The 25,863-nt window shown below is 40.3% G+C and overlaps 1 protein-coding gene across 2 annotated transcripts in view; it reads left to right on the plus strand.

The window, feature by feature from the left end:
- Positions 1-17,890: 17,890 nt before the first annotated feature.
- The window catches only part of SESTD1 (SEC14 and spectrin domain containing 1), a 153,027-nt gene continuing 145,054 nt past the window's right edge, over positions 17,891-25,863 (plus strand). Inside the window, exon 1 of one of the 2 annotated variants that reach the window (XM_033230990.1) lies at positions 17,891-18,220. The gene's annotated coding sequence lies outside the window, so the exon portion shown is untranslated. The remainder of the gene's footprint in view (positions 18,221-25,863) is intronic. The other variant, XM_033230991.1, reaches the window with a different exon arrangement.

The following is a 25,863-nucleotide window of genomic DNA, read 5'->3' on the forward strand; positions in this document are numbered from 1 at the left end:
TACTTTCCAATTTGGATGGCCTTTATATCTTTCTCTTGTCTGATTGCTCTAGCTAGGACTTCCAATACTATGTTGAATAACAGTGGTGACAGTGGGCATCCTTGTCCTGTTCCAGATCTTAGAGAAAAAGCTTTCAGTTTTTCCCTTCTGTATGATACTAGCTGTGGGTCTGTTGTATATGGCTTTTATTATGTTGAGGTAGGTATTCTCCTTTTTTTTTTTTTGAAACAGAGTCTCACTCTGTCACCCAGAATGGAGTGCAGTGATGCTATCTTGGCTCACTGCAACCTCCGCCTTCTGGGTTCAAGCAACTTTCCTGCTTCATCCTCCCAGGTAGCTGGGATTACAGGGAAGTGCTAGTTTTTTAGGGCTTTTATCATGAAAGGGTGTTGAATTTTATCAAATGCTTTTTCAGCATCAATTAAAATGATCATATGACTTTTGTCCTTCATTCTGTTGATATGATGTATCATACTGATTGATTTGCATATGTTGAACAATCCTTGCATCCCAGGGATAAATCCTATTTGGTCATGATGAATGAGTATTATTGAATTTCATTTGTTCATATTTTCTTGAGGATTTTTGTGTCAATATTCATCAGAGATGTAAGCCTGTAGTTTTCTTTTTTTAATGTGTCTTTGTCTGGTTTTGGTATCAGTACAATACTGGCCTCATAGAATGGGTTTGGAAGTATTTCCTCCTGCTCTGTTTTTCTGAATAGTTTGAGTAGGATTGGTATTAGTTATCCTTAAAATGTTTGGTAAAATTCAGCAGCAAAGCCACCAGGTCCTGGGTTTTCCTAACTTGGAGATTTTTATTATGGCTTTGATCTCATTACTTCCTATTGGTCTGTTTAGATTTTGGATTTTTCATGGTTCAATCAAGGTTGTAGGTGTCCAGGAATTTGTCAATTTCTTCCAGATTTTCCAATGCATAGTCATATAGTTGCGAATGGTAGCCACGAATGATCCTTTGAATTACTGTGGTATCCGTTGTAATGCCTCCTTTTCCATCTCTGATTTTATTTATCTGGATCTTCTGTCTTTTTTACTTAGCTAGTCTGGCTAAAGGTTTATCAATTTTCTTTAACTTTTCAAGAAACTAGCTTTTTGTTTCATTAATTTTTTTGTGGTGTTTTCTGCATTTTAATTTTATTTATTTCTGCTCTGGTCTTTATTATTTATTTTCTTTTACTTTTTGGGGTTTTTGTTTGTTTTACTTTTCTATTTATTTAATATGCATAATTTGATTGTTTATTTGAAGTTTTTCTTATTTTTTTGTAGGCACTTATAGCTATAAACTTTCCTCTTAGTAGTACTTTTGCTGTATCCATAGGTTTTGGTATGTTATGTTTTCATTACCATTTGTCTTACGAAATTTTTCAATTTCCTTCTTAATTTCTTCATTGACCCACTGGTCATTCAGGCACATACTGTTTAATTTCCATGAAATTGTGCAGTTTCCAAATTCATTTTGTTATTGATTTCTAGTTTTACTCCATTGGGATGAGAAAAGATGCTTGATATTATCTCAGCGTTATTGAATGTTTTAAGACTTGTTTTGTGATCTATCCTTGAGAATAATCCATGTGCTGAGGAAAAGAATGTGTATTCTGTAGCCATTGGATGAAATGTTCTGTAAATATCTATTAGGTCCATTTGGTCTCTAGTACTGATTAAGTTCAATGTTTCTTTGTTGATTTTCTATCTGGAAGATATGTTCAATGGTGAAAGTGGGGTGTTGAAGTCTCCAGTTATTATTGTATTGGGGTCTATCTGTCTCTTTCACTCTAATAATATTTGCCTTATATAGCAGCTGGGTGCTTCAGTATTGGGTGCATGTATATTTAATATTGTTATATCCTCTTGCTGAATTGACCCCTTTATCATTATACAGTGACCTTCTTTGTCTCTTCTGATAATTTTTGTCTTGAAATCTGTTTTGTCTGATATAAGTATTGCTACCCCTGCTCTGTTTTGGTTTCCATTGGCATGGAATATCTTTTTCTATCCCTTTATTTTCAGTCTGTATGTGTCTTTATGGGTGAAGTGTGTTTATTATAGATAATAGATCATTGATCTTGTTTTCTTAAATTCATTCAACTCATCTATGTCTTTTGATTGGAGAGTTTAATCTATTTACATTCAACGTTATTATTGATAAGTAAGTGATTTGTTTTCTACTAGTTTCGTGGTCTTCACTTCCTTCTTTCTTTCCTTTCTGTCTTCCTTTTAGTGAAGGTGACACTGTTTGGTTATATGATTTAGTTTTTTGCTTTTTACTTTTTGTGTATTTGTGGTATGATTTTGGTTTGAAGTTACCATGAGGCTTGCAAATACTATCTTACAACCTATTATTTTAAGCTAACAACAACTTAACACTGTGATATGGTTTGGCTGTGTCCCCACCCAAATCTTATCTTGAACTGTAGGTCCCATAATCTTCACATGTCATGGGAAGAACGTGGTGGTAGGTAATTGAATCATGGGGGTGGGTTTTCCCAGGTTGTTCTCATGATAGTGAATAAGTCTCACGAGATCTGATGGTTTTATAAAGGTGAGTTCCCCTGCACATGCTATCTTGTACGTGCACCATGTAAGATGTGACTTTGCTCCTCCTTCGCCTTCCACTATAATGTGAGGTCTCTCCAGCCATGTTTAACTGTGAGTCTATTAAATATCTTTTTCTCTATAAATTACCCAGTCTTGGGTATTTCTTTATAGCAGTATGAAAATGGACTAATACACAATGTTTGCATAAACAAACAAACAAAGCAGCAAGCAAAAGGAAAACAACACTCTACACATTAACTTTATCCCCCTGCTTTTTAATTTGTTGTTGCTATTTATATCTTATTGTACTCTCTATGTCTTGAAAAATTGTTGCAGTTCTTATTTTTCACTGGTTCATTGTTTAGTCTTTTTACCTATGATAAAAATATTTTACATACCACAGTCATAGTGTGATAGTATTTTGTACTTTTCTGTGTACTTACTATTACCACTGAGTTTTGTACTTTCAGATGATTTCTTCTTGCTTATTACTGTCCTTTTCTTTCTGATCCAAAAGCTCCCTTTAGCATTGCTTATAGGACAGGTCTGGTATTGATGAAATGCCTCAGCTTTTGTTTGTCTGGGAAAGTGATTATTTCTTCTTCATGTTTGAAGGGTAATTTCAGCAGATGTACTTACTATTCTAGGTTAAAGGATTTTTCCTTTAGCACTTTAAACATGTCATGCCACTCTCTCCTGACTTATAAGTTTTCCACTGAAAAGTCTGCTGCCAGATGTATTGGACCTACATTGTATGTGATTTGTTTAGTTTCTCTTATGCCTTTTAGGATCCTTTCTTTATCCTTGACCTTTGGGAGCTTATTTATTAAGTGCCTTGAGGTTAAATCTGCTTGGTGTTCTATAACTTCCTTGTACTTAAATACTGATATTTTTCTCTAGGTTTGAGTTCTCTGTTATTATCCCTTTGAATGAACTTTCTATCCCATCTCTTTCTCTATCTCCTCTTTAAGATGAATACCTCTTAGACTTACCCTTTTGAGGTTATTTTCTAGATCTTGTAGGTGTATGTCATTGTTTTGTATTTTTTATTTTTTTGTTTTTGTTTTTGTTTTTTTTTGAGATGGAGTCTTGCTGCGTCGCCAGGCTGGAGTGCAGTGGCACCATCTTGGCTCACTGCAACCTCCACCTCCCGGGTTCAAGCAATTCTCCTGCCTCAGCCTCCTGAGTAGCTGGGACTACAGGCACATGCCACCACACCCTGCTAATTTTTTTTTCTTGTATTTTAGTAGAGACAGGGTTTCACCATATTGCCCAGGCTGGTCTCGAACTCCTGAGCTCAGGTAGTCTGCCCACCTCAGCCTCCAAGGTGCAAGCCACCTTACAGCCATCAGCCACCGCACCCGGCCTGTTTTTTATTTTTTATTTTGTCTCCTCTGACTGTGTATTCTCAAATAGGCTGTTTCTAAGCTCACTAATTATTTCTTCTGCTTGATCAATTCTGCTGTTAAAATACCCTGATGCATTCTTCAGTATGTCAATTGCATTTTTTCAGCTTCAGAATTTCTGTTTGATTCTCTTTAATTATTTTAATCTCTTTGTTAAATTTATCTGTTAGAATTCTGAATTCCTTCTCTGTGTTATCTTGAATTTCTTTTGAGTTTTCTCAAAATAGCTCTTTTGAATTCTGTCTGAAAGGTCACATATCTCTGTTTCTCCAGGATTGATCCCTGGTGCCTTATTTAGCTCATTTAATGAGTTCATGTTTTCCTGGATTGTCTTGATACTTGTGGATGTTCACCAGTCTCTGGGGACTGAAGACTTAGGTATTTATTGTAATATTTGCAGTCTGGGCTTGTTCATACCTGTCTTTCTTTGGAAAGCTTTTCAGCTATTTAAAAAATGAGGGTATTGCAATCTAAGCTGTATCTGCTTTAAGGGGAACCCCAAGTACCATAGTGCTGTGGTTCTTGCAGACTCACAGAGGTACCATCTTGATGGTCTTGGACAAGATCTGGAAGAATTCTCTGGATTACGTGGAAGAAACTCTTGTTCTTTTCCCTTACTTTCTTCCAAGCAAATGGAGTTTCTTTTCTGCTCTGAGCCACCTGGAGCTGGAGATGGAGTGACACAAGCACCCTTGTGGCCACTACCCCTATGACTGCACTGGGTCAAACCTGAAGCCAGCACAGCACTGGGTCTTGCCCAAAACCTGCTGTAATCACTTCCTGGCTACTACCGATGTTCACTCAAAGCCCCAGGGCTCTACCGTCAGCTAGCGCAAAGCCAGCCAGTCCTATGTTCCTCCGTTCAGGGTGGTAAGTTCCCCAGGTCCTGGGACGATCCAGAGAGGCCATGTGGGAGTAAGGGTCTAAAGTCAAAAACTTTAGAAGTCTACTTGGTGTTCAATTGTTCTGTGGCTGAGCTGGCACTCAAACCACAAGTTACAGTCCTTCCAACTCTTCCTTCTCTTCTCCAAAGGTGGAGGGGCCTCACCCCATGGCCACTGCCACCTCAGGCCCACAAAGAGTACTGCCAGACTACCATTGATGTTTCCTAAGGCCCAAGGGCTCTTAGATCAGCTTATGGTGAATGCTGCCTGACCTGAGACTCACCTTTCAGGGCAACAGGCTCCCCTCTGGCCCAGAGCCAATCCAAAAATGCCATCCATAAGCCAAGTACTAGCACTGGGGACCCCAGGAGCCCACTTGGTTCTCTACCCGCCTATGGCGGAGCTACAAAGTCCCTTTCACTTTTCCCTCCACTTTTCTCAAACAGAAGGAGTCTCATCCTGTAGCCAACACAACTGGGAATGTGCTGAGTCTCACCTGACGCCAGGAAGTCTCAGAGTCTCACTCAAAGCTCTCTGATGTACCTGGGAATCACTGCTGGTTATTCAGGGCCCAAGGACTCTTCAGTTAGCTGGTCATGAATCCTTCCACACAGGGTCCTTCATTTCAAGGCAGTCAGTTCCCTTCTGGCCCAGGATGTATCTAGAAATGTCATCTGGGAGCTAGGGCCTGGAACAGGAGCCTCACAACTCTGACTGGTGCCCTATCCTGCTCTGGCTGAGCTGCTATCCAAAGTGTAAGACAAAGTCCTCCCTACTTTTCTGTCTTCTCTCCTGAAGCAGAAAGAAGAAGTGTCTTTAGAAGCCACAAGCTGTGCAACCTGGGATTAAGGGAGGGGTGATGTCAGCATTCCCTTAGCTGTCCCAGTTGATGTCCCAGTAACTTGTATGGCCCCCAACCTTCTGCCCCACCCAGTTCACTGACTCTAGGCCCAGTTAAGCTCTAGGGCTGGCCTAGGTGTTGCAGTCCTTGGGGCCTACACTGTCTTTCAAGTTTATCTGTAGCCCCAGAGCATTTTAGCATGCAGTGGTGAGGCTTGCAGGAACTCAAGTTCTGACTGCCAGCATTAGTGAATCTACTCTGGCTAGGGCTATTTTAAATGCACCCTCCATGGGTGGATGTCAGCTGAGTTTGGTCTGGCTTTGCTACTATAGTAAGGGCAACACTGAGTTCAATGCCTCATAGATGCTGGCTCTCCCTGTCCCTAGTGCATAGAAATGCCCTCTGTACCATGCCACTGCTGCCAGGGGGATGGGGGAGGGGTGGCGTCAGTGATTCAGAACTGTTTTTCTTACCTCTTCAGTGCCTCTTTCTGCGATATGAAGTTAAAATCAGGTACTATCAGTGCTCACCTCATTTTTGGTTCTTATGAAGGTTTTTTGTGTATAGGTAGTTGTTAAATGGGCGTCCTTGTAGCGGGAAGATTGGTGGAGCCTTCTATTCCACCATCTTGTTCCAACCCTCCTTTATGTGATAAGTATTTTCATGTGTCAACTTGGCTGGGCCATACTATTCAAATATTTGGACAAACATTTTTTTGGATGTTTCTGTGAGCATGGTTTGGTATGAGATTTACATTTAAAACAGTCAATTTTGAGGAAAGCAGATTGCCCTCTATAACATGGGCAGGCCTCATCCAATCAATTGCAGGCCTCAAGAGAACAAAAGATTGACCTTCCTTGAGCAAGAAGGAATTGTGTAGCAGATGACCTTTGGACTTCAATTACATCATGAGCTCTTCCTGGATATCCAGCCTGTCCACCAACCCTGCAGATTTTGGACTTGGTAGCCTCCATAATTGCATGAGCTAATTTCCTTAAAAAAAAAAAAAGTCTCAGCTGGGCGCAGTGGCTCACGCCTGTAATCCCAACATTTTGGGAGGCTGAGGCGGGCAGATCATGAGGTAAAGAGATCAAGACCATCCTGGCTAACACGGTGAAACCCCGTCTCTACTAAATATACAAAATAAAGAGCGGGGCATGGTGGTGGACTCCTGTAGTCCCAGCTACTAGGGAGGCTGAGGCAGGAGGAAGGCAGAGCTTGCAGTGAGACGAGATCGCACCACTGCACTCCAGCCTGGGTGACAGAGTGAGACGCCGTCACAAAAAATAAATAATTGAATAAAGTCTCTATACACACATCCTATTGGTTCTATTTCAGAAAAAGTCTGACAAAAACAGTTGCCCTATTAGTAGCATTTGATAGAGTTGTTCATTCCCTCCTCCTTTGAAAACTTTATTTGCTTGGTTTCCAGGATAACACACTGTCCTGGTTTTTCTCCAGCCTCTGGAAAAACAGCTCTGGCTGTTTCTCCTCAGTCTCCTTTGCTTATTCCTCCTCATTTTCCCAGCTTCTAAAGGTTGGAGTACTCCAGAGCTGAGTCATTAGACCTCTTCTCTACTCTAGTTAATCTCACCAAGTCTCATGGTTTTAACATTATATATACACTGCTACACCAACACATACCAAATGTCTGTTTATAGTCCAGACCTCCTTCTTTAACTCCAGGCTCATCTGTCCAGCTGCTTATTCTAAATGTGTGCTTACTGTCTGATAGGCATCCCAAAGTTAACATTTTCAAAGCCAAATTATTGAGCTCTGTGTGTTTCCCGAACTGCTCCTCCTCATAATCTCCATAGTAAATATAATATTATCATTCTAATAAGTCAGACCAAACACCTCAGAGTTATCCCTGGATTTCTGTTTTAGTGACACCCCCCAGCCAATCTGTCAGGAAATCCTGATGCTCTATCTTTAACATATAACCAGAATGTAACCACTTCCTACCACCCTTGCTGCCATTACACTGGGCCAAGCCACCATTATGTCAGCCCTGTGTAGTAGCTCTCACCTTGCGCTGGTCTCTGTGCTTCCACCCTTCTCCAAAGGGATTCATTCTGGTGGCGTGCAGCAGCCACAGCGAGTCTTTAAATATACAAACCCAGCTATCACTCCTCAGCTCAAAAGTTTTTCAACTTGCTCAGAGCTGAAGCCTCAGTCCTTACAATTCCTTAAAAGGCCCTATACAATCTCTCTTCGCTCCTCCCATTCTCCTTCCTCCACTTCCCCCCTTGCCCTGGCAGATATGACCTCACCTTAGGTCCTTTCATATGCTGTTTCCTCTGCTTGAAATGTTCTTCCTACAGATGAACATCCCTATACTTCCCTCCCTCACCTTCTCCAGTGTTTGTTCAGTGGCTCTCTTCTTGGTGAGTCCTTCCAGGTCATCTGATCTAAAACCCAAACTATCTCTCATTCCTTATTACTTCTCCCTCCTTAATTTTTCTCCATGACATTTATTTGACAAATGCACATTTTACTTCTTTATTTTTCTGTCTTCTCTCTCATTACAATGTAAGTTCCATGAGGTAGGAATTTTTGTTTTATTTGCTGTAACATCCTCAATTCCCAATACAATACTTTAAAATAAAAGACAATAAATGTTTGTTGAATGAATGAATGACAAAAAACTGTAAATATTCATTCTTGGAAAGAGTGTGGGGAAAGAGATGATCTCTCACATTGTGGGGGAAAATATAATTTATGCAATATTTTTAGAGGTTTTTGTGTCCTACAGTGAGCTATCAGCTCTGACACACACAGAAAATGCATTTTGTGCCTAAAGCTGCTTAACTTATATCATTTACATTACCTGCCTGCCTCTGCAGCCTGTTGAGTTTTCCACCCCTGGCCCACAGATACTTTCCATTTTAATCCTTCTCTTAAATGATCCTCATGCAGCCACAGCAAGAATATTCAAAATTCTCCTCCAAACAGCATGTTGTTTGGTGCTTCTCAGCCACTATGTACTTTTTCTTCTGCCTTTTCCCGCTTTCTCTGCTGAGATAATGACTTTCTTCTAGACTCAGTTCAAATGTCAAAGGCTCAGTGAACCCTTCACTAAACACCCGAGCAGTGACTCCCCTTTGGGTCCTGGTAACATTTTCTGTAGAATTTAATTGCAACTATGGTGTATATCATGTTGCACTGAGTGTTTGCTTGGGTTCCTGTCTCCCAGTTACAATGGCAGCAAACACATGACATCCCTGTCTTTGTCTGCAGGTCTCTAACACAGTGCTGGCCTGACATTTTTGGTTGCATGAACAAAGAAGTCATTGAATGTCTTTTCCTATGTTTCTTCATGCTTATCTTTTTTCCAAGTAAAATGTTTAAAAGTTGGCCATGTAACATTAGAATGATACATCTTTCCAGATACAATCAAGCTGATGCCTGCACACAGAATCTCTAAACACTTCCAGAGTCGGATATTCTTGCTTGGAAGCATCGAGGCACAGTTTCTGTACAGACAAGACACCCAGGATTGGTAGACAGGAGGGGAAGCTAAACAGCAGCAATAGCTCCTGCTCCAAATTTGCTACTGTACTTTAAGTGGAGAAGTCTAGATGACAATTTTTTCCATTATTAGAAATGATGGTAGAATATATTCATTGGGTTGTCTACCTTTTTTATACAAAAAGTTATGATTTCATTATAAAATGGTTAACTAAGTAAAATGTTTAACTCGGTGGTTCTCCTTCTTCAAGACCCCAAAGAGAAACGTACTCTTCATTCCTTTCCCCTCCTAAATCTAAGACAGTATTAATGAGGCATAAAACTAGCTGGTATCAGATGTTTTGAGCACACTGATCCACAGTGCCGGAATCAAGTAACTCCACACCCTAAGAAGTGGCTTTAACCCAGGATGACACAATCTGTATTTGTCAAATCGCCAACTTAAAAAAGAAAGAAATTGTTTAAAAGCCCTTTGTTACACAATAATGTTTTATTCAGAAGGAGAGGAAAAGTTAGACTGATACAAAAGGCAATTCTTTCCATTTTCCACTTTATCCCACAACCAAATCAACTCTGCTTCTGTGTTGCTAGTGCCTCCTCCGACTTTATGCAATGGGACTTCTCATGAGCTGCCATTCAGCTGCTCATTGCAGAAGAGTTGTACACACCTCTCCAGTGCAGCTGGAAAGAGTGACACAGTGGAGGGAGCCTGGGCATGGGTGGAGATTATTTTTAAATGTGGTTTGTCCCTATTTTGTCCAAAAACACGGGATCTTAAAAAAACAAAAAAAAACTGTAGATAAACAAGAGAACCATTTCTGACCATCAGAGAATTGAAGCTACGAGGAAAACACTTTAGTCTCTGGCCCAGAGTGTTAAAGAGTCCAGGGCAGAACACATTACTTGATGGCTAAGATAAATATTGACCTTTGTATTCAATCTGATAACTGGCACACATTAGAAAAACAAAGGAGAAGCTTATGACTTGGACCAAGCTTGTTTTTAACATTCTTTTCCATCTTACTAATATCTAGGACCCAGCCCCATATTGAAATATCATGTAACAGAAACCAAAGAGCTTTCTCTGTAACTTAACTAATATTTTTCCAATGAGATCTGAATATTTCACTATGCAGATTGAATTTGACCATCAAGTGTTTTTATTTCTTTAGCTCTGAATAACATATTTTTAGATTCAAATTTTCTAATGCAAGTAATAAGTAAAAATGTTCTGATCAAGCAAAATTGTGTTTTTCTACCATCATCATGAATAAATTGAAGGATTTTTTCTAGGCTAGGATTTTAAAGGAACATTCACAAACCAGAAAAATGTAATTGAGTATAGGTTTTTAATATAAAATGATGAGACTAGAAGTAATTTACATTATAATTTTAACATTTGAGTGGGTAATAAAATATTTCACAAAAATCACCTTTCCAGCGTGAGGCTTTGAAAAGCACACATCTTGCAATGAATATCTATTTTTTTTTAATCTGCCTGGTATCCCTTTCTCTCCTTCTTTGGTAATGCCTCCTCTTCTTTGGGGTAAACTTTCTCCCAAGATTAGAGCTGCCAGTTAGGATACTCAGCTCCCCACATGCCAGACCAATCTTGTTCTACTGGCCACAGTGTTTGAAGTTTCACCTGACACAAAATATCAACCACTCCTTATATTTTTCTGCATGAGCTATTCAAGCTGGGGGATGTATGTACAGCCTGTGCTGTTTGGGCCTCTGCTCCTTGTAGTCTGATTTCCTGTTGGACAGATTGAAGACAAGTCCGAGAGGAACAGATTTGATAGAAGGGGCAAAAAGAAAGATGCTGACTTTGCTAGGGTCTCTGATGCTGGTCTCTGAGGTCCCCAGAAATGCAGTTCTTCCTTCAATGCTCTGAGTTACCTCAGTATTAATCCAGAAAAGCCATCATACCTCCACCTCGATACAGTGCAAATTGGCTTTGGCACTTGCAACCAAAGAGTTCTGACTCAGGAACGCTCATTTGGGCATATATTGTAGCATTTAATGGTTCTTATGGAAAATAATTGATTGAAGAGAACTATAAAAATTGGCATAGCCTGTTTACTGTATTCCATTATGTAATACATTGTATATTGCCAGGAGCATTTAAAATGATTTGCCTGAACAATTTGCTTTTCACTTGGCCTCCTTTGTTGACCTCTCTCAGAAAGTTTATATTAATTAAGAGTGACAGTAAATTGATCACTGAAATTAGAAGCTTTTCCCTTGCCTGAAATACTATTTTATTTTTTATAATTCACAATACTTTTAAAGCACATTTAATGCTTAAGACATAAACTTGTATTTTGCCTAAATTATGCACTACATCTATGTACTGCACACATACAGATAATACTGCAAATATTCTAATACTTTCCAAGGCTTATATCAATGAGTAGTCAAGAGGCCTGAATTATAGTGTTTGATATTTTGTTAACCAACTCTAGAGCTGGGTATGTTGCTTAACTTCTCGGAGTCTCAGGGAAAAGAGGACGGAATAGATGGGTGTCTTCCAGTTTTAAGATCCTAATTTTACAACTAGGAAAGAAAATCAGTTCTGTTAAAAAAAATGGTTTTGCTGATTTTGCAAAAAGAAAATCAAACACTGCTCTTTATTTATTTCTTTGGACAGTTTACCAAAAACATTTCATGAAACTGTGATTAGGGGGAAGAAAACCACCTGACCAAGTGAATGCAAACTCTCTTGGTCTTAGAAAAGGTTCTGTTGCCTGAAGCAAGGGTCCCCAACCCCTGGGCTGTGGACAGGTACTGGTCTGTGGCTTGTTAGGAACCGGGTGCCTAGCAGGAGGTGAGTGGCTGGCCAGCAAGCATTACCACCTGAACTCTGCCTCTGGTCAGATAGTGGTGGCATCAGATTCTGAGAGGAGCATGAACCCTGTTGTGAACTGCACATGCGAGGGATCTAGGGTGCACACTCCAATGAGAATCTAGTGCCTGATGATTTGAGGTGGAACAGTTTCATCTCACAACCATCCCCCATCACCTCATCCCATGGAAAAAAAATTGTCCTCCATGAATCTGGTCCCTGGAGCCAATAAGTTTGGGGATGGCTGACCTAAAGGACTCAAAATACATTGGCCTAGATAATGAACTAACAGGAGATTAAAATTAAAACAAAAATACTTAAAAATGTCATTTGTACAATTTCAGAATCATGAAAGTTTTTTTTTTCTTTTTAAATACAAGATCTTTTTAACTGCTTCAGTGAAAGAGAGAAATTTTGAGCTGGGAATTAAAAGGTCAAATCAGTCAAAACTGATAAATTGAACACTCAGATTCATTTATTTGTGATATTACTAAACATTTTTCTTAAAATTCAATAATGTATTAAATGTACATTAAAATAAATGTTATATACCTTTATATGTCAACAATTTTCAAAAATTTATTTTGAAATGTTAAACAAATAGCCCCAAACTTCCGTTTTTGTTCTGCCCCTAAACATATGAGTTATGGGATGAAGAACACCAACCCAGTGCTACAGTTTTGGCATCACCTCTCATGGCTTTGTGACTTTGGTATGTTAGGTGATTGTGGTTGCAAGATATAGAACTCAACCATGGTACTTTGGGGATTAGGGTGTTGGGGTTTGGTTTCTTTTCATTTAGTTTATAAAGAATACCTATGAAATCTCAGCCATGAAATCAAGTGTTCCATGAACAACAGAAAAGTTGAACAATCAAAGACCCTGATATAGTTTGGCTCTGTGTCTCCACCCAAATCTCATCTTGAATTGTAATCCCCACATGTTGAGGGAGGGAAGTGATTGGATTATGGGCATGGTTTTCCCCATGCTGTTCTCATGATAGTGAGTGAATGCTCACGAGATTTGATGATTTTATAAATGGTAGGTTTTCCTGAGCTCACACATGCTCACTCTTCTCTTGTCTGACACCATGTAAGACGTGTCTGCTTCCCCTTCCACTGTGATTGTAAGTTTCCTGAGGCCACCACAGCCATGTGGAACTGTGAGTCAATTAAACCGCCTTTGTTTATAAATTACCCAGTCTCAGGTATTATCTATATAGCAGTGTGAGAATGGACTAATATAGACCCTAAGAGGAGAGGAATGCAAATTAAATTGTGCATTCTGGAAGACAGAATTTAACGGGTATTCAGAACCCGAGGCATGAGTGGGAGTTTGTAGTCTTTTCGTAAGAGCAGGGATTCTCATCCTTGTGGAATGTCCCAATCAGCTCAGGAGTATTTAAAAATACAGACTTTTGAGGTCCCATCTACAAAGTTTCTGGTCTAGTTGACCTGGGGGAAAAGCTCCCAGGTAGATTGTCAATGTCCTGCTCTGTGTATAGTTTGATGTTGTGGCTCGTTATCTTGGTGCCTGCTGCGCGATGACCCGGCCACTAGCTGGCTCCCTCAGCTTCTCCCCTACCTTCTTTTCCACAGCCTCACTGCCTTGGATCCTTCAAGCCTTACCTGTGACTTCACCTTCTTAGCAAGGCTTTCTCTGATAGTAAAAATTGTACCCTAAACCCCAGCACTCTCTAGTCCTCTTCCCTGCATTATTTTTATCCAGCACTTATCACCTTCTAATGTACAATTTGATTTACTTATTTTGTGTTTATTGCCTGTCTCACCCACCAGAATGTAAGATTCATGAGACAGAATTTTTATGTATTTTGTCCATACTGTATCCCCAGTACCTAAATCACAGGAGACACTTAATCAATACTTGTTGAATGAATATATGAATGGATATTTTCTGCTCATTGTTTGGTAGACAGTAGCTTCTTCTCACTGGTGATCTGTCAGGGCCGTTCCTGCCCACGGACACCCTCTGTGACTCCTTTTGGATTTCAGCTTCCCCAATTGATTGCCTGATTGGATCAGGGTTTTTTTTTTTTTTTTTTGGACTGATTTTTTCCCCCCCCAGGTCATTTTTTGAATGAGTATGACTTGTCTGTGTCTAGGTCAGTGCCCACCCAGGGGCAATCAACAGTGATTCAGGGATTACACACATAGTACAAGAGTCTTGCCTGGGGCCACCCTTCAGCAAGGGCTGGAGGAGGGGCAGTTTCTCCAAGCCAACTTTGCTGCAGGATGACTATGTAGCAAATTACCTAACCCAGCTGAGTTTCAGGAAATTGGCAGTAACAATACCAGTCTGTCTGAGACAGATTGAGAATTCTTTAGTGGTTCAAGCAAACAATGTATGGAACATGCTCATAGAAGGTGTTTTCACTATTAATTTATGATATAAATAAAACAAGATGAGTATGGAAAGTTATCTAATTTTAGATGACATTCAAATGTGGCTTAAAAAAAAATACTTGCTAGTATGGTAGATCACTCCCATAGTTCCAGCTACTCGGGAGGTTAAGGTGGGAGAATTGCTTGAGGCCTCGACTTTGAGACTAGCCTTGTCAATATAGGAAGACTTCATCTCTTAAAAATAAATAAATTAGGCCAAGTGCGGTGTTTCATGCCTGTAATCCCAGCACTTTGAGAGGCTGAGGCGGGTGGATCACAAGGTCAAGAGTTCGAGACCAGCCTGGCCAACATGGTGAAACCCCGACTCTATTAAAAATACACAAATTAGCCGGGTGAGGTGGCACGTGCTTGTAGTCCCAGCTACTCAGGAGGCTGAGGCAGGAGGATTGCTTGAACCTGGGAGGCAGAGGTTGCAGTGAGCCGAGATCATGCTGCTGCACTCCAACCTGGGCGACAGAGTGAGACTCCCTCTAAAATAATAATAATAATATTTATTATTATTATTATTATTTTTATCAATCTAAGATAAGTAGTAGAGGAGAAATTAAGAATTTAGAAACTTGTTGCTTGAGGTGCCTTTGGATTCTTTTTCTCCACCCTTTAATGTTTTTAAAATGTTACTCTCATTTCACATTGATTTCTAGTTGGCAGGGGCTTCTGCACATAACTTCCAAAGTGATATTTAAGAGGAATAAATGCAAAGATCTGCATGGTTTCCAAAACAAATTGCAAAATACAGGTTGGAGAAGATATGGTTTTATAGCTGTATGTATGCTAAAGACTTAAAGATTTGGGGGTAATTTTTGCCTGTTTTTAGTTGGCAATGACATGATATTTATGAACAGTATGGGGTGGTAGAAAAATAATGTGATATCAAACTGAATTTTGCAATATCATCATTAGAATGCAGAAAATTGTACTCCTCTACTTCTTTCTTTATACTTGGAAGATTGGATTCAGTTCTAGGTGCCACATTTTAAGAGACACTGGAGAATGTTTAGATAAATGCACATGGAGATGAATGGGATGTGAATAAAAAGTGGGTGGGGAAGGCACACATTGTGACTGTTGACTTCAAATGTTTACAAGGCTGCATAAGGAAGGGGAACCATGCTGTTCTGTATTAAACAATGTTAGTACTAGGTTCAGATTCACTGGACACATTCATACACATTGCATTCATATTTATAATAATGATTTAAGGTGCTATTATCATTTTATCCTTTTAGAATAGAGCAAACTCATACTTGGAGCAGTTTTGTGCTTTTCCAAGGTCACACGATTAGGAAGTTATAAACCCAGGATTTGACCACACTTCTTTGGAGTTTAAATCCAGTGGTGTTTCTACCAAGACTGCAGCTACCTACCAAATGTAAACAGAGACACATTTCAGTTGAACATAGAAACTAGCAGGACTGTTTAAAAATGAACACTGTTGTGAGGTCATGAATGATTTCCTATCACTTGGAGTTCAAACATATGCTGGATAGCTAGTTTGCAAGAATCTAGCATATATATATATTTACCTTTATAACAAAATATTAAAAACAAATGCGAATCATAGAGCCAAAGAAACTCCAGAAGTGAAGCCTCATGACTATAAGTGACTGAGCTAAGTTCATTCAGTAGTTACTGGAAAACATAGCGTCCAAATTTCATTCCCTGAATTTACAGTTTAATATTTTTTCCATTATAGCAGTTACTTCTCATCTAACACGTAGGTAATACAATGTGGAACCAGAAATATGGAAAGAGGAAGGGCAGGGATATTTTGTGAATTACTATAATGGATTGCTTGGCATGCTCTTGTTTTATTAGGATAAGCAAATGTGAATGGTAGTTGGAGTGAGTTTTAAATGATAAGCAGAGAACACCACATAGTAGAGAAGGAAAAACAGAATACCACGGAAGGCTAAAAAAGGCAGGGACTGTGGACTTCACTGTATTTTCTTCTCGTTGAGTAGACGCTTAACATCTATTTGTTGGAATGGAAAATTATTTCAACACTTCAGCAAACAGTTAAAGAGAACCTTCTTTGTGCTGAGCACTGTGCTATGCTCTGGGGAGCAAAAAATGAACTAGACAAAATCCCTGTACTTTTAAGGAACCCACGGTCTAGGAAGAAAAGGCCACCAAGCAAAGCAACAGGAAAAAAGCAAGTACTAAATATTATCATAGGGAATACTGTAGATAGATGATTTTATGAAAGAAGAGAGAAAAAGTATTTAATTCATTGTAAGTGTGTGGGGTAAGGATGCAGATGTGGTGAAAGGAGATGATTGCAGGAAAGATTCCAAGGAGGAAGGAATGCACTATCTTCATTATCTTGAAGGATAATAGGAGTTCAACTGGTTAAATGAGGGATAGATTTCAGGTGGGGGAAAACTACAAGGGCACAAAGACAAAGCCTGTTGAATTTGTGTGATACGTAGATATGTTAGGAGTTGAAGCTGGAGCCAAGGAGGTCAAGAGATCAGATTTTAAATGGCTTTGTAAACCATGATAATAGGTTTGACTCTGATTCAACCAGGTGGAGAGACTCTGAATGATTTTAAAGAGGGACATCGCATGCTCAGCTCTGTCTTTTTGGAGCATTCTCTCTGGCAGTTATGTGGAAGTGAAGCAGCAGTGAAATTAAAGACTTGACCTAAAGAGTGGCAAAGCGGTGGAAGTCATGGAGACAGACTGATATTCACAGAATTAAGAATAATTAATCCATGGGATTTTAAGTCAGAAAACTTTAGTGGAGAGAAATTTGGTTGCTTAGTTGTTGGAATGGCAAGATTTTATCAATGGAATTAGGTGATACTGAAGTGAGTGGCTGAGTGAATAATACGGAAGTCTTGAAATTGGGACCACACAGCTGCTCTGATCTGGTGTGAATTTGCTGATGACTCTTTTGAACTGAATTCAGGAAATGACATAAAAATGATTTGCGCAATACAATGAGAACAAGGACTCTTAAGTCAGTATATTTGGAGAAAAATAACTAGGTTGGTAAAAATGGGGAAGTAGCCATTATCAGGGAGCCCTATTTGTGGATTAATTTTGGACTGTCCAATGGAAAGATCCTCAAAGCAAAACAAATGCCCTGAATCCAGCCCTTCCTCACAGCAACACTTTCCCTTTCATCTGCCTTCATCCTTCAGCCACACCACGCCTTGGCAGTGTGTACTTGGGAGCAGCTCTTGGAGACCTTGTACTTGAACCTTCGAACTCCAGGATGAGGCGAGAGGAAATAAATGACCTGCCAAGGTGTCAAGTAACGGGCCCTCTCTGAAGCCCAAATTTCTGACTTCAGGTCTAGGGACCCTTCCACTTTCCCAGACTGCCTCCCGCCTGGGGAGCCTGGGCCTCGACAAGGGGTGGGGACGGCAGGGTCTGTCCGGGATCGCCAGAGTCCCGCTCGCGCCCAGCCCTCAGCCCCAGGCCCGGTTGGACGCCCCGCCCCACCCCGCCCCGCCTGTTTCCCCCTTCCCGCGCCGGGCTGGGTCGCTGTACCGCCGTCACCCGGGCGTGCGCGGGGTCGCGCGGACGCGGCTCGGGCCGCGGGTGCCGAGAGGTCGCCGGGGCACCCGCACCCGCGCCCCCGCTACCCGCCTGACGCACGGAGGGGCCGGGACGCGATTTGCCGCGAGTGACTGGAGCCGCCGCCGCCGCTGCCGCCCGGGCCCGCTCCGCCCCCAGCCCGCCTTCCTCCCGCCGCGCCCTCCGCCTCCGCCCGCACCTCGCTAGCGTTCCCCTGTCTTCCCCAACGACCCTGAGCCGCCGGCCGCTAGCGTCAGCGCCAGCCAGGTGAGTGTGGCCGCCGCTCGGCCTGGGCGGGAGAAGCACGCAGGCCCCGCGGCCGGGTGGCCGGTGCAGCGGTGGCGCGGCGGCGGCGGCAGCCGGCCCGGCTTTCTTCCCCCGCGCGGGCAGCGGGGCGGAGGGGCTGCGCAGTGAAGGAGGGGAGCCCCCGCCCCGCCACCCCTCCGCTCCCAGCGCCCTGGCCGCCCCCGCCGCCGCAGACAAAGCGCCCGAGGTAGGAGCCCCGCGGGCCGCCTTTGCCTCCGCGCCGTCTGCCGGGTGCGGCCGCGGCCCTCAGAGACCGGGCCGCGCGCTTTTCCGCTCTTGAGCGCCCTTGTTTCCCTTCATTTCTGGGTGAAAGGGGCCCGAATTGTGCAACAGGTTTGGGCGTTAATCCTTATTTTCCAGCGGGTCTCTTTTGCCAGCGTGCAGGAACCAGATGTGGCTCCCGGCTCTGGGGCGAGTCCCCACGTCCAGCCCTCGCGGCTGGCTCCTTTGTGTGACCGGTGACCGGCCCTGTCGGGTGGGTGGGGGACACGGACTCGAGGCCCCAGGGCTGTGCCGAGGCTCCTGGACGCCTCCTCAGGTCGCGGGGCTTGGCTTCCACGGGCCTGCCGGAGGTTAACATCCCTCCAGCGTTTGGGAGAGTCACAAAGGGGAGGAGAGAGCGGGTTGGCCAGGGTCCGTGGTTGTGTGTTTTTCTATTTTAGGTAGACTCATACTAGAAAAGAGCCGCAGTCTGATCAGCTCTGGAGGGTACGGGTGACATTTCACCCTGGATGCACGGTTTGGACTTGGCTGTTGCTCTGATATCCCCCTTGGTTTTCTTGGTGCTTTGACATCTTTCATACACAGACATCGCGGGAGAAGTTGGAAGTGCTGCGGAGGGAGTGACTAGATAGCAGCTGTTTGACAGGTCGTCTCTTGCTTCACATTTTGCCTGTGTCAAGCATGCCCACCATGTATCTCAGCATAGCTTGGCAAACCATCAAATTGAAATTGCTACTCAAAATCCTAATCCTTATACATACCTACATACACAGACACACATACATCTATATATTTTTTCTATTTTGGCTGGCTAAATCTTATTTTCTTAATGTGAAAATTTTCCCCCCAAGGAAGAATGCATAATAAGGTGCACTTTATCTTTGTTTACATGCCTTGGGTTATGCCAATACCTAGCTGGTTTCATTGGTATGCTATTTTAGTGTAACAGTACTAATTCCTTTAGCTTTGAGCAGTAAAATACGTCTTTGTTCTAGGACCAGGAAGCTTTTATACGTAATACTTTGCCCCATAATTAAATACATGAAAAAATTCCCGAAGGACCTAGAAAGCATTTCACAACTCTATAGGCTGTTTTTATGTTCCAAATTCCAGGAAATCGTTTTGTTGAATATTCAAACATTCTGGACTAAATTTAACCTTAAAAATTGGGCCCACTCTAAAGTTCCCCAGCATTAGAAAAATGAATTGATTGCGTTTACCAAACATTGTAGCCCCTGTGAGTGAGAATTGAATGGAATAATTGATGTAAGAGATTAGGAGCTAGTGATGGACTAGGAATCTGACAACAGAATGCAGAATGTAGCAAGTTGTAAGTATAGGTCACGAAGTTGCATCTACTTGGGTTTTAGTTGATTGCTAGGCATTTAATGACATTTTAAACAGGTAATCTAATGATGTATCTGAAAATGAAATGTCCACTAATTAAGAAAACAAAGTATTGCATTTTGACCTTTTTAAAAAATGTATTTTATAATGACTTGTTGAAGCTTTTCCACTCTCTAAAAATGAACTTGGTATTAATGACATTTCTTTTGAAAAAATGAAATTATACCAAACTAATCCGATTTTTAGAAAGTTTCTCTATTATAGTAGTTTTACTTTATTAAAAATACCATTAATCTGTATAGTAGCTAACTTCAAAGATCTTTTAAAGCTGTTACAAGCAACATGAACAACCTCTTGAGGAAAGTAGAATATTTACTAATAAAAGGTAGCAAGCAGAGAAGTGAGCCACGACTGGACCATTCCATCCTGGGTGACAGCCAGACGTTGTCTCAAAAAAAAAAAAAAAAAAAAAAAAGAAAAAGCAGAGACTTAAATATTTATAATCGTTTTCTTTGAGATATAATTCATATGCCATAGAATTCACTTTTTTAAAGTATACAATTTAGTGGTTTTAATATATTCACAAAATTGTGCAAATGTCAACACTAACCCAAGAACATTACTACCCAAAAAAGAACCTTGTACCTGGTAGCTTTTGTTACTATTCCCCCTCCCCCATATTTGACAACCACTAATTTACTTTATGTCTCTATGGATTTGCCTATTTTGGACATTTCGTGTGAATAGAATCATAATATGTGGCCTTTTGTGTCTTTCACTTAGCGTTATGCTTTCAGGGTTTATTCATATTATACCATATATCAATACTGCATACCTTTTATGGCAGAATAGTATTTTGTTGTATGGCTGTGCCACATTTTGTTTGTCCAATCTTCAATTGATGGGCATTTGGGTTGTTTCTACTTTTTGGCCATAATGAATAATGTTGTGGATACTCATTTACAAGTTTTTGTATGGTATATATGCTTTCAGCTTTCTTGAATGTATACCTAGATGTGTAATTGCTGGGTTATATGGTAATTCTGTTTAACTTTTTGAGGATCTGCTAGACTGTTTTCCATAGCTGCTGCGCTGTTTTACATCCCTTCTAGCAATGTATGAGGATTCCATTGTCTCCTCATCCTTGCCAACACTTAATGTTTGTCTTTTTGATGATAGCCATCCTAGTGGCTGTGAAGTGATATTGCATTGTGATTTTCATTTGTATTTCATCTTTTCATGTTTTTATTGGCCATTCGTGTATCATTTTCTCATTTAATCTTTTAAATGGTGCTGTAAGGTAGGTTTATTCCTATTTTACTGCCAGGAAATTAAAGTGCAAAGAAGTTTAATCATTTACTTGTTTTTTTAACCTTATAGTTAATAAGTTGCAAAGTCTGAATGTAAACTCAGGTCTTCTGACTCTACTTCCTGCACTCAATGAGGCATACAGAAGTTCAATTGTGTTTGTGAATGTCTGGCTGATCAGTGACAAAGTGAGGGAAAAATAAAAAAAACCAAACAATAACAAAAAATAAGGTGTTGTGGCCACACTGCCACATATTCATCAGATTTTATTATGCATTTTCAAATAAATTCCTTTTCTACTATCATAATAAGGTAGGTCTGCTTTCCACATTTCCAACGGGGAGACAGAGTCAGAATAATTCAACCTAGTAACAGCTTCTTAATGGCATAGCCGATCCTAGAACCCACAGTTTCAGAATTTGAATAGTATATATGTATATATAGAGAGTAAAAGCTGAAAATCTCCCTTCACTTTGTCCTTTACCCTTCTTCACTCATAAGACCACTTCCATCTTAAGAGAAACCACTGTTAACAGTTTGAGGTGTATATTTCCAAACCTGTATCTTTGTATTTATGTGTGTATTTATGTATAAATATACATTTTCATATTCTACCGTACATAAAGACATGTTGCTGTTCACAATGTTTTTTCTTTTACAAATGGGATTATACTATACGTATTCCTTTGTTTTTCACTAAAATATGTTAAACTTTTGCATATGTAATTACAAAGGATAAATCTAATATTATGTTTTCATTTAAGTTTGCTATCCATGCCTGGCTTTGGTGTCAGGATGAAGCCAGGATTAAGAATGGTTAGGAAACTTTTCACTTTTTTCTGTGCTCTGGAACAGTTTAAAATATCTGCCCTTTAAATGTTTACTAGAAATTGTCTGACAACTTTGGGGGCAGAGAGAGATCTGAGATGACCTTTCTAATTTTTTTGTTTCCTTTTGAGACAGAGTCTCGCTCTGTTGCCCAGGCTGGAGTGCAGTGGCGTGATCACACCTCACTGCAACCTCAACTGCCTGGGCTCAAGTGATTCGCCTACTTCAGCTTCCCAAGTGACTGAGACTACAAGCATGTGCCACCATGTGCAGCTAATTTTTGCATTTTTTGTAGAGGTGAGGTTTCTTGGTGTTGCCAAGGCTGGTCTCAAACTCCTGAGCTCAAGCAATCTGCCTACCTTGGCCTTCTCAAATGCTGAGATTACAGACATGAGCCATTGCACCTGGCCCATTTTCTTATTTGTAAAATGGCAATAATTCCTACCTCATAAGAGTTTTGAAATATTAAATGATATGTGAGCTAATATATGAAACGCCTCAGTAGTTGCATCTAACAAAATGGATAAATATAATAAACTGTAACATGCTACACAAATGTAAATTTGTTACTACAGTTATTGTAATTATGCTTTAACCTAATAGGAACAGATTTAAGTAGATAGGATGGTGGAGCTAGGGACAGTTTCCACTAATAAATCAGAAGGATCTATAAAAATTCACAGGCCATTTGCGATTTGATTCTGGTAGACACTGGTATCTAAATACACTCTTTAAGAAGGATAGTAGGGAAAATCATTAACAAAACAGATCTGGATTAATCTTGTGTTGTCACTTGTTAGCGTTGTGACTGGACAAGTTAATTTCTCAGTAACATGAGATAACACCTTCTTTTATAGGGCAGTTAAGAAGAAAGATTAGTTTCTAGCATGCAGTAGATGTTCAAAATAGTCAATTTTTTTTCTTTGCATGTAGTGAATACCCAACAGTAACAAACCTGAGATGTTGAGTTTTACTATTTTACGGTTGCTTAGTGAGGTGGAAAGAACATAAAGCCCTAAGTCAGAGTTTTGTTTTGTCCTATGTTTATTAGCCATTGGCTGTGGGTGAGTCACCTAAGTGCTTAGCTTCTTCTGTTTTCCTTATCTATAAAAAAGCTAGAGAACTAAGGCGGGCACGGTGGCTCACACCTGTAATCCCAGGACTTTGGGAGGCTGAGGCGGGTGGATCACAAGGTCAAGAGTTCAAGACCAGCCTGGCCAAGATGGTGAAACCCTGTCTCTACTAAAAATACAAAAATTAGCCGGGTGTGGTGGCGGACGCCTGTAATCCCAGCTACTCGGGAGGCTGAGGCAGAGAATTGCTTGAACCTGGGAGGTGGAGGGTGCAGTGAGCCGAGATCACGCCACTGCACTCCAGCCTGGGTGACAGAGTGAGACTTCGTCTCAAAAAAAAAAAAAAAAGAAAAGGCTAGAGAACTACCCATCTTATCTCATTTAATTTTTCCAATAATCCTGTCAGATAGAGATGATTTCCATTTTCCCTTTCTAATAGATAAAGAAACAAAGGTGCAGGAATTGGATTTTCCAAGGTCTACTTGGTGGACTCCCCCAGTCCTGGTACTATTCTTTGGCTCATTACAACTATTCACTCCTGGGATGATAGGGCATGCCACTATATACAGGGAATACCAAGGGGGGAACCTACTATAAACTGAAATATTAAGTGTATGAATAAACAAAGCAGTGTTGGATGAGACTACTTACTTATTAATGACTTCCATTAATAAAATACAAATAGAGGATTGTTAATGTGTCCCAATGCCAATGCTTAAGAGTAGTAATTTAAGATGATACTTCATTTTCTCATAATCACCTTATCTAAATAATTTATTACCTACTCCTAATTTCATTTTCAGTTTGACCAAGTAAAGCAGAGAAGTAAATTAGTAAGTTAGTGGTCAGAGCTGGTTTGATAGTGGTGTGTGTGTGTGTGTGTGCGCGCGCGCACGCGCGGGTTTGTGTGACAGCTGAGAAGTACACTTCTTCAGCAGCTTGGCATATGCAGAAACTGCACATTCTTGGAAAGAAATAATCTGATTATAATTCATTGCCTTCTAGTAGATTTGCAGAGTCATTTAGAAAATGAACCTGCCTTTGTCAGCTGGTTTGTAAAGACCTATTGATTATATTCTTGAAAGATAGTAATATTGTCTTTCCTTTACTAGGTATTGCCAAAGCTTTTGCTTATGAGTTTCATTTTATTTGATCAGGTTCAGTGATATTGATTTGGTATCTTTGCATGCTTTATGCTAGGGATATATGAAACAAAATGCTGTTGAGAGATCACAAATTGAATTGTCATTCAGTAATAGTTTAGAAAGTTTAGGAATTCTATCTATTGGGGCTTCAGTTAGCATATTTTTGTAGTAGAAGTGGGAATTACTGTGTTTAGGTTAGATAACTTTTATCAGAAAAAGCTTGAATTGCACTGTGTAAATTCTCACTGACATTGCTTCTTTTCTGCAGAATATAAAATACTTTGGAGCTATATGTAAGAATTAGAAAACATGGTTCTTGTTTTCAAAGAGTTTATAATCAATTAGGGAGGCAATGAAGGAAGAAACTGAGTAAAAGAATAAACAGCTCTTAAAGCTTGTGTCTTGTCTTTGTAAAATCAATTTTGCGACATTGGACTTTGGTAAGGTGTCATAGGTCTCCCCTGAGGGACAATATGAGAAACATCTATCCCTTTGAAGACTGGTGGTTATGTGTCTCATATATTTTGATCATTGCTATGTAAAATTACTGTTTGATTTAACTACCAAGGGTAGCTCCCCTTCTGAGTACTTCTCTGTGTATCTCTTAGATTGCCTGGGTTTTCCTTTTTGTTATGGCTGCTAGAAAGCCAGAACTAGATTTGTGGCCCACTGCGGAACACGTAAATAGGTTTTTATATTATACAATTTTTAGCCTTTTTCTTGGCACTGTTTTTGGTTCTTTTCTCTATTCTTTGCATTTATTTTTAATTTGTTGACTTGTTATAGTGCATTTATTGTGTCTTTAACCCTTTTCAGAACAAAATGGGGTATATACAAATAAAGGCATACCCCTAAGGTATTGCCAGTTCAGTTTCAGACCACCACAGTAAAGCAAATATCTCAAAGCAAGTCATACAAGTTTTTTGTTTCTCAGTGCATATAAAAGTTATGTTCACACTGTAGTTTACAAAGTGTGTAATAGAATTATATCTAAAAATGATCTCTATATATCTTCATTTAAAAATACTTTATTGCTTAACAATGCTACGAATCCTCTGAGCCTAAGTGAGTTGTAATTTTTTGCTGGTGGAAGGTCTTGCATTAATGTTTATAGCTACTGACTGATCAGGATGGTAGTTGCTTGAAGTTTGGGGTAGCTATGGTAATTACTTCCTTGCTTTCTTTTCTTTTTTTTTTTTTTCATAAGGGCAGCCCCCTGAACCAGAATAGGTTCAAGATAGACTCCCTTATTCTATGACATAGAATGAGATGTGTCCTGATTTTAAATAAAATTGAAAAAAAAAAAAAAACCCAATAATGAAGTATGCCACGTTGATGGACTCTTCTCATGAAAGATTTCTCTGTGGCATGAGATGCTGTGTGGTAGCACTTGAGCCACAGTAGAACTTTCACAATTTGAGTCAGTCCTCTCAAACCCTGCCACTGCATTTTCAACTAAGTGTATGTAACATTCTAAATCCTTTGTTGTCATTTGAACAATGCTTATGGCACGTTCACTAGGAGTAGATTCCATCTCAAGAAACTACTTTCTTTGCTCCTCCATAAAAAGCGATTCCCCATCTGTTAAAGTTTTTTTTTTTTGAGATGGAGTCTCACTCTGTCGCCTAGGCTGGAGTTCAGTGGCACGATCTTGACCCAGTGCAACCTCTCCCTCCCAGGT

This window comes from Trachypithecus francoisi, unplaced genomic scaffold, assembly GCF_009764315.1.
Source record: "Trachypithecus francoisi isolate TF-2019V2 unplaced genomic scaffold, Tfra_2.0 Lachesis_group13, whole genome shotgun sequence".
In the NCBI taxonomy this organism is placed as follows: Eukaryota; Metazoa; Chordata; class Mammalia; order Primates; family Cercopithecidae; genus Trachypithecus; species Trachypithecus francoisi.